The 12,376-nt window shown below is 49.5% G+C and overlaps 1 protein-coding gene across 3 annotated transcripts in view; it reads left to right on the top strand.

The window, feature by feature from the left end:
• Positions 1–12,376, top strand: part of SFMBT1 (Scm like with four mbt domains 1) — a 1,637,826-nt gene that overhangs the window by 1,451,296 nt on the left and 174,154 nt on the right. The gene's annotated exons all lie outside the window — the stretch shown is intronic.

The following is a 12,376-nucleotide window of genomic DNA, read 5'->3' as shown; positions in this document are numbered from 1 at the left end:
GCCCCAACTTTCAGTGCTATGCAGATGATACCCAGCTCATTTTCAGGCTACCCTCGGCCTCCTCCTCTCCTTCCCTCATCTCCGACTGTCTGTCTGCTATCCAGGAATGGTGTGCCGCCAATGACCTCTGCCTTAATGCCAGTAAGACTGAGATTCTACTCATCGGCACACCCACTCCCTCCTTCCCTGCAGCGCTCTGGCCAGCCTCGCTAGGCCCGCTTCCTGCTCCTACTTGCAAGGCAAAAAACCTCGGGGTCATCTTCGACTCCACACTCTCCTTCTCTCCTCATATTACTGACGTCTCTAAGAAGTCTCACTACCAGCTGCACCTCCTCAGAGGTATTCTTCCCTTCCTCTCCTTCCCCCAGAGGCTCACTGTCTCCAGAGCCCTGGTTCTCTCGAAGCTGGACTACTGTAACAGCCTCTATCTTAATCTGCCTGCCTCTACTCTCCGCCCTCTGCAACTCATCCAGAACAGGACTGCGAGACTTGTCCTTGGCCTCAAGCCCAGGGACCGTATCTCTCCAGGACTGAAATCTCTACACTGGCTCCCTGTGGCTGCGAGGATTAAGTTCAAAACCCTCTGCATTGTCCACAAGGCCTTCTGGGGCCTGGGGCCTATATACCTTCAACTCTCTCTTCCTAAATATCTTCCTTCCCGAGCCCTTCGCTCATCTGTCTCCAACTCCCTCAGGGTCAGCCGCTTCTCGAAGCAACGAGCTGGGGGTAGATCTCTCTCTGGGGCAGGGGCCTCCCTCTGGAACAGCCTTCCTGCCTCCCTGAAACTTGAGGAGAACCATCTTCGGTTCCGGAAGCACCTCAAAACCTTCCTCTTTGCTTCTGCTTTCTCTCTCCCTCTCCCCTGCTAATTCTTCACTGAAACTGCACTGAACCTGCACCTGGGCCACTCTCACCGACCTCGGTCCTTGGCCCAGCCACTCTCCACTTGCACTGCCTCCCTGGCAACCCCAGCACTGCGGGACTGTCTCTGCATCCCTTACAGCCCCCCCCTCCCAGCACTTGTCTGCACTTACCTTGCACTTGCCACCAGCTGGCCCTATTTATTATTTATTTTTTATTCTACTTACCCTGTTCAGCACTTCCCCCTCTCCCCTTCCCCTTGCACTTTTTCCCTTCCCCCTACCCCTGCACTTGCGCGATATGAATGACACCTGGCCTAGTAGGATCGTTGTCTGTCTTCCCCCTGTTCCCTCCTCCCTGCCTCGTCGCGCCTTGAAACACTTGTGTATAGGCGCGTTACAAATGCCATATCATATCATATCATGGACATGCTCACTCAGCAAGGAGGAGCAGTTCTTCACCCAATTCCACATGCAATGGCACAAGTTGCATGGCTCCTGGAAAACTAACATTAAGTCACCTCAACTTATCTGAGGACAACCTCAACATAATCCAAAAAGACAAGAAGGATTCCACAAGGGCTCAGTACAAGAGCAAGTTGACAATATTTTGTCACTGGTCTCCACAACAAAATGTTAGACCCACTAAACAGTTGTTTGGAAGATGTACTGTCTTTTTCCGCTTATTTAGCTCCTATGTAGCAGCTATTGCAGCATACAGAAATTCAGAGCAAATTACCTTTTCATCAGCCAATCCTAATAGTTAAGAAACATTTAGAGGGGTCAAACGAGGTTGTCCCCACCTATTCAAAGGCCACATCCAATGTTGGGTAGTTTCGGCTTGGTTGGAATTGGTCATACAGCATGGAGGAAAACGGGACAGGACGTAGAAGTAAGAAAGTTACTCAGCGTAACAACTACTGTACTCCTAGTTCATAGTCCCCTTTCCTCCATACGCTCCACCCACCATGCACCTCCACATAGTGGTAGTTAAGGCTGTCGTTTTAGACGTGCTTATAAAGAGGGACTGAGGTGTGGCGCTGTGGGTTGGGGTCAGCATGCGCAATCACGCCCTTGCTGTGCCTCCACGTGCCCAAATTAACACTTCAAGAGGAGGTGCCGTTTTTTTCAGTGCGAAGGGCTCTGGTCCTGTCCCCATACAGAGTTGCCTATATAGTATGGAGGAAAGGGGGGACTCTTGACTTGAGTACAGTAATCCATACAGTGAGTAACTTTTTCTTCATTTGACTTTTTAATAGTTTTGAGCTGTTTGAAATCACCACCACAAGCTCATTGAATGCTTTCAGAGAATACCTTACATGGAGGAACATGTCTTGGAACTGTGACTTTGGGCACTAGGCCCGTACTTATTAGCCTAGACTACTTAAGTGAAAGGGAATTGTGATTGTATTGGTTCTATTCATTTTAACTGCACCTGCATACTTACATGGTTACATTATTGACTTATGCATAGTTAGCAAGCCTACTGGTGAGTGTATATATTTGTTATTTATGGTTGTATGTGATAATTCTACCTGATAGTGTTTCTTAGTGTGTTCCTAAAGGCCTAATAATAACTATTTCTATACATACCGTCTAAGCTGAATTATTGTATGTTTGTCTGTGTGAACTCATTGGGGCCATAGACCACTCTCAATACCTTGATTGGGTTTTGGCTAAACTCTTAGATTCCCTGATCACTATAATTAGGATGGCCTCTTTAAATCCCCCCCGGTTGATTTTAGACGTCCATCTTAAAATGGATGAACAAAGTTTATTTTTTGTTTTTTAAGCTTTATTTCTTCAATCATCATCTCAACAAGTACAACCTTTACTGTGCTCCCGAAACCCAACCACTCTTACACTACTACTACTATTACATAAACAGTGCTAACATAGTTAACCCTCCATAGTCGGCCATTGTGATACGCTTCATAGTTAGCCATTGTACTGAATTGTGGAAGGAAATGTGTTGCACCTACATGTATACTCTGGGGCAGACGTCATACAGGACTTAGATGTATTTTGCACAAAAGGAAATGTGTTTCGCCGCCCAAATGTATTTTGGGAGCAGGAAATTTGTTACAATAGACATATTGGGAAGATTATCAATGTGTCTTATTAGGATAGATCTGTGAAGTTTAGCCATGGTCACATTTAAATTAGCCACCTAGAAGAACTTTGTGAGTACCCAATGTAATAACCACCCCGCTCCACTCTTAAATACCTCCCTTGTACTATACAGGCCCATGGGCTAGCCAAACTACACACAAACACACACCCAACATAACTAACGCTTGCATAGAACAACAATCCTAGGCACTGGACCGTATCCCTGCGGACACAAGCCAGTGCGCACACCCATAACCTTAAATACCAGCCAATTTACAAATAAAACACACACCCAACATAAGACATTCACATACAACAAACAACCCAGGCATTGGACCTCACCCTTACGGATACAACAAGCCAGTGCACGCAATCAACCCATCTGCAAACCAGTACACACAGACACCAGATTCTCCTGGTTCTGGGCCCATCTTATCCATCTACACTCACTAACCAACCCTGTCCTCTTTCTTGCAGAGCCACGTGAGCAAGTGGAGACGGCTGCTGGATGGTAGTGGTGCACGGTGAATGCAACATAACATGACATCACCAGAGCCATGTGATGCATTTATTTCACTTCACCAAAATCAGCATAAACCTATTTCACTGAAATCAGCATAAACATATAAGAAGACATCAGTAAAGGAATTATTGCAAAGCATTCATTCTAATGCTTTGCCAGTGACAATGAAGATTTTAAAAATCAACTTAAATCTCCCCCGCTCTCCCAACTATAATAACCCAAACAGAACTATTGTGGCATAATAGAAGTCCATGAGACATTAAACTTTCTTGCTCCCCGATATTCCTCAGACTGCTCTCCCGGACTTTATAATATGGAGGAACTCTTAAGCACACCAGGTTTATGGAACTGTTCCTTTTCTTTTAGATGCACGTGAAATTGAGACCATATCTTAAGAAAACTACAATATGTACCGTGAGCTTGCGCACATACCTTTTTCACTGCCAGGACCCCCAAAATCTTAACCCACCACAAAGCTGCCACAGGCCCTTCCTTTGTGTTCCATCCCTGGGACAAGGTAATTCTGGCTGCATTCAACAGGTGTGTGCTACTTTGGCCCTACTCGTCGCATATGTTTCTTCCGTGGTTACACCCAGCAGAATAACCTTTGGGTCAGCCAGGAGCCGAGCCCCCAGTATTTCCTCAAATGTACCCCAGAAATTTCTAAAACAACTGCGTCTTTGGACAATACCGCCACATGTGACCAAGGTCTCCTATCCCCCTGCATTGTCTCCAACACAGTATAGAAAACAGAGCATTCATTTTGTGTATACGTTGTGGGGTCATGTACCACCTATAACAGATTTTAAAGGCAGATTTCCTTAAAGGCCGTACATCTCGATGCCTTGCAAGCCCATTCCTGTATCTGACCCCATGCTTCCTCTTAGATGACGATCCACAAGTCCATCTATCAATGTTTGGCACCCTATCTTCTAACTGAGCCTTATCCAATAATCGATAGACACTCGAGATACGCCATCGATGTCAAGCCCTCTCGAGTTCTAGGCCCAGTGGTGCCTGTGTGCCCGCTTCTCGCACTGCCTTCTGTAAATCCAGTGCTGTATATGTATATACCTAGACAGTTCTCACTCCCCAATATGTAATTTCTCTTTGCAGTCTTGAAACCGTAGCAGGTCCCCTTCCCGGTATAAATCCTGCAAAGTTAAAGCTGTGGGAAAAGTATTTATTATAACCCAATTGACTGTATGGCCCAAGTCCTAAAAGTACTTGGTTTTTATCTCAAAGCTTGAACTTACTACATACAAGAGATGGGGCACCAGCATCATTTTAATTGCTGCTTTCTGGGTGAACCAAGAAGGTTCCTGCATATCAACGGCAAGAAGACACAGCTTCTGTTCATTTGATCCCCATCTACCGTGGGTAAACTGGACAAGCAATATTGCTCCTTTACAGTTGACAACATCCCTTTTGTTGTTTCCCAAGTAATCAAGACTCTCGGAGTGTACATCGAACCTGACCTAACCATGAATAGACAGGTTAATGCTGTAGCATCTACCTCAGTGTACCACTCCAAACTTCTTAACGTAGCCAGACCCTTCCTATCCCAAGAGAACTGCCTCACCATTGCAAGGGCAATAATTGGCTCTAGGCTTGACTATTGCAATGCCCACTTTGTAGGGACCTCCTGCAAGAATTTGGCCAAACTCCAACTCGCTCAAAATAATGCCCTGAGAGCCGCAACAGGCATATCTAGAAAATACCACATTTTGGAAGTCAGGAGGAAGGTCGACTGGCTACCCGTCAAGGAAAGGATTGTTTTCAAAACACTCACCCTGACGCACAAATGCCTTCATGTGCTGCCCCCCCTACCTAGCCCACAGAATTGTCCCTCACACCACCTCCAGACCGTTGAGAGGGGCATATGCCAACAGAATAATGGCACCCATCACACACAGAGTGCGGGCGGGTGGCACTAGCTTCCCGAATATGGCTGCTAACCTCTGGAACTCCCTCCCCCCGGAACTCCAACAGATTGACTCTCACTCAGCTTTCAGGAAAGCTATTAAAACTAGGCTCTTTGTATGAAATGTTTACTCATGTTCATTTGTAAGCTGCTGTACACGCTGTTTGTTTTCCTGTAAATGTAACTGATCACTATGCGTTAAGTAACGTTTTGGGCCGCATTCATGTAATCCTGAATCAAGCCTCCATACATGTCCTTCATAGCACCTCGATGCCTGTAGGCTGTAGTGCGCTTTATAAATTCAAATAAATAAATATCCCATCTAGTCGGGTCGTCCAGCAGCTGCTTCCATAGTAGAGGGATGTCCCGGCCCCCTAACTCCCCCCCCCCCATACTCTGCATGTATCGCCATCATGTGCGTGCCCTCCTTGCTGTCTTCCCCCAATTTTCCTGGGTCATATCTAATTAGTGCTGGCAAAGGTTTCATAGCCACAATTATAATTGTTTTTTTATAACTCGCTTCCACGAAAGAGGTTTCTAAGCACGGACCCGGGATTGTAACCTGTGTTGCTCTGCGTCGTTTGCTTCCAAGATAAGGCCGTTGCCACAGAGCTATACTACCCGCAGCAAAAATCAATGGTGATAGCTGGCAGCCTTGACTAGTACGCCACCTAATCTGGATCACTGCCGTGAGTTGACCATTGACCACAAACTGCATGGAGGGAATTTGAAAATTGGCCATCACCACTCGAATAAACTCTGTCCCACACCCAAATGCCGCCAACATGCGTCTAAGGTACCCCCAATCCAGACTGCCAAAAGCCTGCCTGGCGTCCAAGGCCGCTATTGAAAACGTCTGCCCAGACCAATAACGTTAATCGCCCATCTTACATTGTCCTGTGTGTGTGTGTGTGTCTTCCAAGGATAAAACCTGCATGGTCTACGTGGCTCAAATTAGGTAATACGCCGGCCAATCTTCCTGTCAAAACTTTGGCATACATTTTTGCATCCCTATTAAGCAAGGACATGGGGTGGTAACTAGCACAGTCGGTTGAGTCTTTCCCAGGATTAAGCAGCAGCGATGTTGTGCAGCTTCAGGCCTCAGGGCCGAGGCGGTTCAAGGGCCCTCAGCCGAGAGAGCCGAGGGGCCTGTGAGCTCTACTACCACCGAGCCTCAGCCCGAGGGCCTGATAGCGGGGCTCTACCCGAGGGGGCACCTTTACGCACGGCTATCACTACTGGCCAGGAGGCTGAGGGCGCACAGCCTACCGGGTGTACACCTGAGGTAGAGGGCGGGGCAGAGCTGGTGCAGTCGAGCATGCAGGCTGAGCCCGGGAACATGCCGGCTACAAGTCCACATGCTCAGGGCATGGACAAAATGGCAGTGACTCGAGACAAAATGGCCACCACTCCCTATCAGCAAAGGCAGGAAGCTTTGCAGACAGGCACGGAGGCCCATCAACCCGGCGTTCAACAAAGACGTTTTACACCTGGGACAGACTGGGTACTACTGACGCCCATCACCTGATCCACGTTGTACCCCAACATCTCGGGTTCCAGGTACAACGACCTCATGTGCGGACAAGGGCTTGGGAGGCAGCTGGCATATTCACCCCCACCCCTATGCAGGATTGCGCACAGCCAGCCTTTTTTGACAAATTCATGTCCCTCATGCGGTCCCCACAAATGGGCTCAATTCTCAGGTGCATTATTAAGGACATGTGCATTGGCGCAACCCACGACAACACAGCCAATGTACCCTCCGCCGGCTCCACCTCCGTAGCAGCCCATTCCCGAGGCTCCAGCAGCCCCGGTGCAGGTGCAAACCCCCACCACGGACGAGCCTCGAAAGGTGACTGGCGCCACCCCCTCGGAGGCAGGCGGCCAACAGGACACGGATGAGGAGCAGGACACTCCATCCTTAGCAGAAGCCTTCCATGACAGGATTGCGGACCTGTTGGAATACCTGGTCATCCCCCTACCCCATAAGGAGATCTCCAAACCAGGAGTTCTGGCGGGGGTCCTGAGCATCAGGGCGGAGGCAAGGTCTAACATCCCCCTACAGAAGGATGTGGAGGCTTTGGCCAAGAAGGGCTGGCTCAAACCCCACTCAACCCAACCCATCAACAAAAAGCTGGATGCTAGTTTTAGGCAAGCCGCGGGGGACAGCTACTGCGCTCTACGCACCTTCAGCCTCAGTCATCAGTTATCGCTGCAGCATCAATGAATCCCAAGCCCCAGGCTTCCTCATCTAGTACTGCCACGGCAGCCCTCCTGAACAAGGAAGAAAAGACCCTCAAATCCTACAGCAAGAAGGTCTACTCAAATGCCAGGCTGCACCTCAGTCAGGCTAACGCAGATGCCATTCTCGCTGCGGCTAATCAATGCCTGTGGAGGGAGATCGCAGACTTTCTGCCCATCATCCCTAAGGACAAGCAAGCCTCATTCAAAGCAGGCCTAGCTGTGGCTCAGGACATTATGGAGGCTTCGGTAGGCCACATCGACATTGCTAACAGAGCAATCTGGCAACAGATATGAGGCGCACGGCCTGGCTAAAATCTATCAGGTTCTACCCGGCTGTGCAAGATGGAATCCTCGATCTTCTGTTTGAGGGGGGTGATCTCTTCCACTCCTCCACTGATTAGGAACTTATAAGAAGAAGAGCAGCTCTCAGACCGCAAAGTCTCTGGCCTAACCGGGAGCAAAACCTTTCTCACAGACACAGTCCCGATCAGACAAGGGGCGTTCATTGGGCGGGTTCCAGGACCGCAAAGCCTGACAGCCGCAAATTTCTCCCAGTCAGCACCAGAGAAAACACCAGAAAGCATCAAATAAGAGGTTCTTCCAGTCCCCCTCCTATTCATCAGTCTCTGACCAGAAGAAACGATGACGTTTTGTTTCAGGTCCACAGCACCCCAGTTGGGGGCAGGTTGGCCCTGCACAGTCAGGCTTGGCGGGCGAAGTTCGCGGAAGCATGGGTCATCTAATTGGTGTCCTGAGGCTTCCAGCTACCTCTTCCTTCTCCCCCTCAGAGTTCCCCTCCCCATTAACTGATCGGCACACCATCACTCCTAGCGAAGATTCGCTCACTTGTAGAGAGCAAAGCAGGAGAGCAGGTACCCCCTCCCCCAGCATGGGCAGGGCTTTTACTCTTGCATCTTCCCTATCCAGAAGAAACACAAGGAGGGCCCGTGAGTGGTGTTGGATCTGTCTAACCTGAATCTTTACCTACCCCTGCAGAAGTTAAAGATGGTGACGCCAGTGCAAATTTCTGAGATGGGGGAGATTGGATGTGTTCCATGGACCTAAAGGACACATAGCTCCACGTTCCCATTGTGCCGCCTCATTGGGCCTTCCTCAAGTTCCGGGTCATGAGCCGGCATTTCCAGTACAAGGTTCTGCTGTTTGGGTTAAATTCAGCTCTGAGAGTCTTCCTGAGTCTCATGAATGCAATTGCGGTTCTCCTCAGGTCAAAGGGGCTACATGTCTACCCTACGACGACTGGCTAGTCAGGGGTACTTCTCCGGAGCAGGTTCAAGAATCGGACAGGCTCATCTCTGCCCTATTCGACCTGGAATTTCCAATGAACTAGCAAAAGTCTCAGCTCACCCCTACACGGATGCTAGTGTTTCTGGGCCTGGTGTGGGACACACAGCAACAGAAAGTTTTCCCCACGGGGGACAAAGTGACAATTCGATCGGCAGTCCCCCATTTCCTCAGCAGATCAATCACCAAAGCCTGGTGGTATCAACATCTTCTGGGCCTACTAGCAGCATGTCTCCTGGCGGTCCCGTACACCAGGCTCCGCATGAGGAGGCGCCAGTTGCATTTCGCAGATTCTTGGAGTCAGAAGTCAATCCATCAGGGGGCACCAGTCTCCATCCCACAACATCTGGACCACAACCTCAGATGGTAGCAACAGGAAGAGAACATTCTGGTGGGATGATGATTCCGTCCACCCCCCATAGAGTCCACCATTACCACAGATTCCCCACTCCATGGGGGGGGGAGCCACCCTGGGAATGCACTCAGTGCATGGTCTCTGGACCCTGATCGACCCGCAGAATCACATCAACTGGCTTGAACTTATGGCTATACAGATGGCACTCGGGTCCTTTCTACCGACCATCAAAGGCAGGTTGGTGTGCATCCAGACAGACAACACAACCTACATGTTCTATATCAACAAACTGGGGCACCAGATCCCTGCAACTGTGCGCGTTGACCCTGGAGATCTGGGAATGTGCCATCAGCCAGGAAGCGTGGCTCTCGGCGGTCCACCTTCCGGCAGAGTCCAACTTGGAAGCAAACAGGCTCAGTCGCCTGGCCGCTGACAATTACGAGTGGAAGCTGAATGGGAGAGTCCTCCAGGAAGTGTTCAGCAGATGGGGCCACCAAACAACAGAGCTGTTTGCGACAGTACACAATCTTGACGTGTCAGCAATTCGCTTCCTGAGGAAGAAGGGGATGCAACTCTCTAGTGTAAGATATGATATATTTAATTTGTATCGCGCTCGTACACAAGTGTTTCGGAGCGCGACAAGGCAAGGGAGGGGAACAGGGGAGAAACAACAATCTTACCAGTGACATGGAGAACGCACAAGTGCATGGGAAAGGGAGAGGCGAAATGTGCATGGAAGGGTAGAGTGGAAAGTGCAGTGCAGAGCAGAGGAGAACAGATAAATAATAATAAATAAATAAAAATAAATAGTTAATAGAGACAGTAAACCGTGGTAGTGCAGCCAGCCTGTGGAAAGTGCTGTGTTTACGGCAGCAGACTGGCTAAGTCTGATAAGTGCTGAAAAAGAGCAAACTGGGGGCTGCAGGACTGTATGGGTACAGATACAGTCCCCGGTGCAGGGGGTGGGCAGGAGGGTGGCAGGGTGAGCAGGTACCTGGGCCCAGGTGAAAGAGCGTGGCCTGGTGCATAGTGCCAAGAGAGAGCAGATCAGCAGGGGAGAGGGGAAGCAAAAGCCGAAGCAAAGAGGAAGGTCTTGAGGTGCTTCTGGAACCAGAGATTGTTCTCCTCAAGTTTAGAGTGGCAAGGCTGTTCCCGAGGGAGGCACCAGCCGAGGACCGAGATCTACCCCCAGCTCGTTTGTTTGAAAAGCGACTGACCCTGAGGGAGTTAGAGAAGCGAAAATCCCGAGAAGGGAGGTATTTGCGGAGAGATAGCTGAAGGTATTTTGGACCCAGGCCCCAGAAAGCCTTGTGGACAAAGCAGAGGGTTTGCATTGGTATTACCCGAATTGTTTGTTTACAATTGTTCGAATGACACAATTGTTCGAATAATAGGGGTCCTAATTGACCTTCTGCACAATTGACCGTATGGTCATTTTAATATATATTATGGGTTGGGTTGGTGTAATAATAATATAAGGGGATTGGGAGGGGGGTTGGGGTGGGGGTTGAATTGGAGGGGGGGATGCAGGGGTTTCCCCCCCGCATATATGTCCTCATTGACCGTTTAAATTCGGTCAATTGTGCAGAAGGTCAATTGTTATTCGAACAATTGACATTCGAACAATTCGTATACAACCTTTGCATTTAATCCTTGCATCCACTGGGAGCCAATGGAGAGATTTCATAGCTGGAGAGATACGATCCCAGGGCTTCAGGCCAAGGACAAGTCTTGCAGTCCTATTCTGGATTAGTTGAAGTGGGCGGCGAGTAGAGGCAGGTAGATTTAGAAAGAGGCTGTTACAATAGTCCAACCTAGAGAGAACCAGAGCATGGGAGACAGTGATCTTCTGGGGGAATGAGAGGAAAGGCAGAGTACCTCTGAGGAGATGCAGTAGAAAGTTTGACTTTTTAGAGACCTCAGAGATATGGGTAGAGAAGGAAAGTGTGGAGTCAAAGATGACCCCGAGGTTCTTAGCCTCACAGGTAGGGGGAAGGAGGAGGGCCAAGGGAGGCCAACCAGAGTGTGAGGGGAAAGGATGGTGAAGGGGTGCCGATGAGGAGGATCTCAGTCTTGCTGGCATTCAGACAAAGATCGTTGGCAGCACACCAATCTTGAATGGCAGTAAGGCAATCAGAGATGAGAGAGGGAGAGGAGGTGGCCGTGGGCAGCCTACAAATTAGTTGTGCGTAGTACTGGAAATTTGAGCAGAAAATGGAAATGCAGTGGACAAGAGTTGCCAGGTATTGGTTGAAAAGCCAGGGTGAGAGGTTGGACCCCTGGGGAACACCACAGGTAGAGAGGAAGATGGATGATACGAAGGAACCAAGTTGGACCTGGGAGGGTTGATCAGAGAGGAAAGAGGTCTGCCAGGCCAGAGCCTGATTAGTGATACCCAGGTTATCACGGAGACGGTTGAGCAGGATGGTATGGTTTACTGTGTCGAAGGCAGAAGAGAGATCAAGTAGGATGAGTGAGAACAGAGGGGATGCTAGAGTCATGGTTGGAGAGCAGGTCTTCACGGATGTTCAGGAGAGCAGTTTCCGTGCTTCTTGCTGCTCTTAAGCCAGACTGGTGGTCATGGAGACAGCCAACAGTATCAGAATGAAGCTTTAGCTGAGAGATGGCCAGCTTTTCCAGGAGTTTGCCCAGAAAGGGAGTAATGGAAATTGGGTGATAGTTAGCCAGACAGGAGGGAATCAGCTATGGGTTTCTTGAGAAGAGGATGCACAAGGGAGTGCTTCAGAGGGAAGGGGAAGGATTCTGAGGCAAAGGAGTGGCTGCAAAAACTGGCAAGGGCCGGAGCGAGGGTGTCAATGTGGTCCTTGATGGTTTTAGAGGAACAGGGATGAACCTGTTTTGACGAGGCTTTCATAGATCGGACTTGTCTAGCGACCTCATCAGGGGAGGAAAGGAAGGCAAGGAAGGTGGGGGGGGTGGTTAAAGGGGGGTCAGCAAGCACAGACTGAGAGGGTATTGGAAGGGGAGGAGAGGGAGGGGAGGAGAGGGTAGACAGGATGTCCTGGGTTTTTGAGATCAAGTGAGAGGCAAGGACA

The sequence above is a fragment of the Ambystoma mexicanum genome, chromosome 2p (assembly GCF_040938575.1).
Source record: "Ambystoma mexicanum isolate Mex_15411 chromosome 2p, UKY_AmexF1_1, whole genome shotgun sequence".
NCBI classification, from domain to species: Eukaryota; Metazoa; Chordata; class Amphibia; order Caudata; family Ambystomatidae; genus Ambystoma; species Ambystoma mexicanum.
This window is presented reverse-complemented; position numbering and strand designations above follow the sequence as displayed.